The sequence below is a fragment of the Gymnoscopelus braueri genome, assembly GCF_963280865.1.
Source record: "Gymnoscopelus braueri genome assembly, chromosome: 3".
Taxonomy (NCBI): domain Eukaryota; kingdom Metazoa; phylum Chordata; class Actinopteri; order Myctophiformes; family Myctophidae; genus Gymnoscopelus; species Gymnoscopelus braueri.
The window spans coordinates 55,203,876-55,208,875 of record NC_137612.1 but is presented as its reverse complement, the minus strand read 5'-3'; positions in this window follow the sequence as shown (position 1 = coordinate 55,208,875).

Here is a 5,000-nt window from a genome sequence, read left to right as displayed (position 1 = left end):
GTTTGTCAATCTGTGTCTCGCACAAAGATCCGGTGTTTAGAACCAAAAATCAGACATCAGGCAGCTTTTTATACAGTTCTAATTTCCATTCCTTGTTTCTTGGCCCAAAACATCTCTTCTGCTTGTTGCCTCTCCTAAGCAGAGATAGGATAGATATTTGACCATGAAAGCCTGATTATTGTAGTCATGAAAATGGAGGAAACACATTGAATCAGATGGTGTTTGCCAGGGTTGTGTCCAAACTTTTGGCCTGTACCGTAATACATACATAGACATACATACACACACACACACACACTCACTCTCTCTCTCTCACACACACTCACTGTCTCTTTCTCTCTCTCTCTCTCTCTCTCTCTCTTTCTCTCTCACACACACACACACACACACACACACACACACACACACACACACACACACACACACACACACACACACACACACACACACACACACACACACACACACACACACACACACACACACACACACACACAAAGAGTAAGGCATCAAAATGTACCAAAAGTAATATTTCTAAAAACTGCCTACTCATGCAGGGAAACTCTTCTTTCCTGCTGCTCACAAAACAGGCAAATATAATCCCATCCCATTACCGAATGTTGAGTTGACAGATATGGACATTATTTAAACACTTTTACTTTTAGTGTTCCAGCAAAACCAATGCATTTGCGTAGCGTGCTACGTCTCCCAACTGCTACTTCTCTCTCTCTCTCTCACACACACACACACACACACACACACACACACACACACACACACACACACACACACACACACACACACACACACACACACACACACACACACACACACACACAGGGACACTTTGATGGGGCAATATCATGACTAAATAAACCAATTGTTCTCTCACGTCCAATGGGTGAATCTGAATGGCATATAAGTACTTTATGATCTGCCTCTCTCAAATCACTTGAAGAAGTCAGTTATCTCAGACAGACCTGCTGCTGTGTATAATTCTTCTTCCTTAACCTGAAGGTAAGTGTAAATAGTTCTGTTCTACTGCCTTTCTTTCTTGTTATTTCATTCTTATATTGTTCATAATAATAACAAACGTGCTGGTTCTCTCCAGGAACTTTAGGTGAGTTTAATTGCATTCTGTCTTGCTCTATTATTTTTCTGTTGATTTTATCATTTTAGTTTGTTTTAGAGTTACTATAAGACCATGATAAAACAATAATACAATTAACTATATTTTGCTTTGTTTCCTTTAGTGATTTGAGAATGCCTGCCAACAGGCGCATAATCCAATGTCGGCTGTGTGGGAAAGCAGAACATACGCTTTCTACACACCTGAAACGTGCATGTATGAAAGATAGCACAGATGAGGAAAGGACAGCGGAGCTGAAGAAGGCCAAGGTGTCAAACACAAAGTGGAACTTGGGTGCCAGAACGTGGCATTTCAGTGATATTTGTGGGCTCATCACCAGTGATGAACATGCATCGAGGCGGGCTATGGTTAAACACTTGAAAGACAAGGGTTTTTTCGTGGAAGGATTCTATGAGGACAATGCGGCCCCACCCACAACCTCTTCACCAAGAATCCCAGAGTCTGTTCCAGATATAATGACATCAACATTGCCATCAGCCACTGCGGCACCAGAAAACTGCCCGGAAGAGGACAGTAGCGGAAGAGAGGACGACAGTGTTAACAGCGATCCAACAGATCCAACAGATCAGTTATGGCAGAAGTAAGTTGAACAACTCACAGCCACATTCAGTTCAAAAGTGATTGTGTTTTTTGACCAAACTAAAGATATTCCAAACTTGCACTGACTGTATTTAATGGACAGGTCAGTGCTAAATTGTATGTACCAATGCAGTGCTATTGTCACTGTACTGTTTTTGTGTGTTTGCTCTAAAGTTCTCTCTGTGTCATTCTCTTATCTTTTACAGGGAAACAGCATCACATGGGAATCCACTGAGGAGGACTATGAGTGAATCCGGACTTTACAAACGCTTCCCAGAAGAAACGAAGCATATTGTTGGGTTCAAACGATATTTGAAAGACAGGCTGGGTGTTAGAAACTTTCAGCAAGAGGTAGGCAATGAATTTCCAGGTGTGTTTGTATTTGTGTATGTTTCTGTGTGGTCTTTTATCATTCTAAATACATCTTCTCTCAATGTTCATCCACAGGTAGACAATGTCGCCAGGATGCTGAGATTCCTGCAGCCGGACGGGGATGAAGTCAACTTGGATTTCCTGATCAAGCAAACTGAAACCACCAAATATGTTGATGCTCTAAACAAGGCTGGATTGCACCCAAGCACTGTCAACAATTATTTGAAGAACATGACCAGGTTCCTGAAGTACTTAATGACGGATGTCGACATATCGGCTAAGATGACGGGCGAGACATCGTCTGTTGACGAAGCATACAAATTCAAACAGCGGGTTGATCTGTATATACATTTGATTAGTGATATGCAAAAGCCGGTGTACAAAGAGATTGCCAGCAGACTTTGCCAAAAAAGGTAGATTGTTCATCTTTATATTATATTGTCCTCATCTCTGTTATGTGCTCTATTTGTGTAATTGTGTGTGTAATTATTCTCATCATTGTTGTCGTGTTTATCTTTCTAGACAAGAGATGTTGGAGGAGGGAATGCCAAACGTGCAGGAGCTCCAGGAAGTCATTCATAGAAGCGCTGATGAAATGCAAAGGATTTTTGTGAAACTGACAGTCACAAGAGAGTCTGTGACAGTTGCAGAAGCAACAAAGTATCGACGTTTTTGCCAAGCCATCATAGTCCTCAAACACATGCAACGGCCATCAGTTGTCGAGGGCTTTACAGTAAGTAACATTACTCACAATTTGCACCCCATGACTATTAATAACAATTATAGTAATAATGAGCCAGCTTTGTTCATAGTTGTAATTCAAACTGTGCCCTTCATTATTTTTCAGGTAACAGAGTGGAAAAGAGGCCTGGCCATGGGCATACAGGACGGCGTCTGGGTTTTTTGGTGTAAAGAACACAAGACTGGAAGCCGCCAACTTGCCCCCTTTCTCCCCACTGACCAGGACAAATGCGTAAGTCAAAATTCAAACTGACTTAAACGGCTCCCTCTGAATTCCGGTAATAGTGTAATAACTGTATACATCTGCATTAATTTCTGTCATTATTCTCTGCAGTACTTGGAAGCATACCTTGATGAGATCCGCCCCCACTACGTCCAATATGATAATGAAGAGGACAGGGACAAATTCTTTCTGAACCGCCTTGGGGGAAAGGTCAAGGCTCAAATGACCTTGATCGACTGCATAAACGTTACAAATGTTCAAGACGTGTGACCAGCCAAATGGTCAGAACATGTTTTGAGACCGAAGCTAATGGCTCCTTGACGGATGCACAAAAAAGGGCATAGAGCACTATTTAGCACACACTGGAGCCGTGGCAGATACACACTACAGAATGAGAGTGAAGGATGACCTCCTGGCAACTGCCAAAATCATCAGGAGCTTTATTGGGTATGTGTATAAACAAATTGCATTTTATGAAACACACACACACATTTTAATTATTGTATTCCTTGCAAGGTGATTTAAGTCAACATTAACCTTGAAATATTCTCTATCTTGCAGAGATACAATTGGAAATGAGTTCTTGGAGGATGTTGGCGCCACCAGACCCGGGCCAATGACAGTAGGAGAACAAGCTGAGGATGTTGGCGCGACCAGTGCCGAGCCAATGACAGTAGGAAAACACGCTGAGGAATGCAAAAGCTATGACGACTACGTGAAGCAGTACCCAGTAACAATGGATGGCCAGCCACCAAAGAAAGAAGAAAGAGATGCAGTTGGTATCCGAACCAGAAAAAGCACTATGATAAGTGGAGGTTTAATCAGTTAAACCTGCGTAGACGACATATCTTGTGTAAGCAAACACACACACACTCACACACACACACACACACACACACACACACACACACACACACACACACACACACACACACACACACACACACACACACACACGCACACACACACGCACACACACACGCACGCACCCACACACACACGCATGCACCACACACACACACACACACACACACACACACACACACACACACACACACACACACACACACACACACACACACACACACACACACACACACACACACACACACTCTTTCTTGGTCCAACATTACAGCCCACAAACTTGAAAAAAAAAAAAAAAACACTAACTGAAACTCTATATCCTTTTGCAGCGCAATGTACACAGTGTAAGCCAACTGCAGAGAGGGTAGGCCAACTCATTGAACAAGAGTTGTGGAGCGCCAATATTCCATCTCCAAAAAGTATCGTGAATATGTGGAAACCAGCCAACCAGACTGAGGCACAAAAAGACTCCAATATCATCGCCACAGTTAAGTCTCAGATGTGGCCAAGTTTGGCCATCGTTCCAGCAGCAGGGAAAAAAGGCGAAGGTTTGTAAAAGTCCTATGTATGTAGTCCACAGTAAAATCAGAACATGATTATAATAATATTTAGGACAAGCATATTAATGTTATCTCCTCTTTTACCACAGGTGTTTTTGCTGCAACAAACTTCTCCAAGGGTGACATTCTCTGTGACTATCACGGGAAGCATACGTCCAAAGATAAGGGTGAAAGAAAGTTGCTAAAGACAGCGCCAGGGATTCTGAGCTCCATCTTTTTTTCACATCTGTTGATGGAAAAGAGAGGTGTATCGATGCCACGGCTGATGAATGCAGGTGTCATCCAGAGATGAAGACATTTGGGAGAAAGATCACACATTCCAGCAAAATCTATAATGTGAGGCCGGTCACATGCAAGATGATGCTGGATGATAACACTGGAAAGAGGAAAATGTCATCCTTTTCCAAGCCACCAGAGACATAAAACCAAACGAACAGATATTGTTCAATTTTGGCAAGCAGAGAAAATCCTACAGAGGCAAAGGATTGGATTTGACATGGTTGAGTGACTG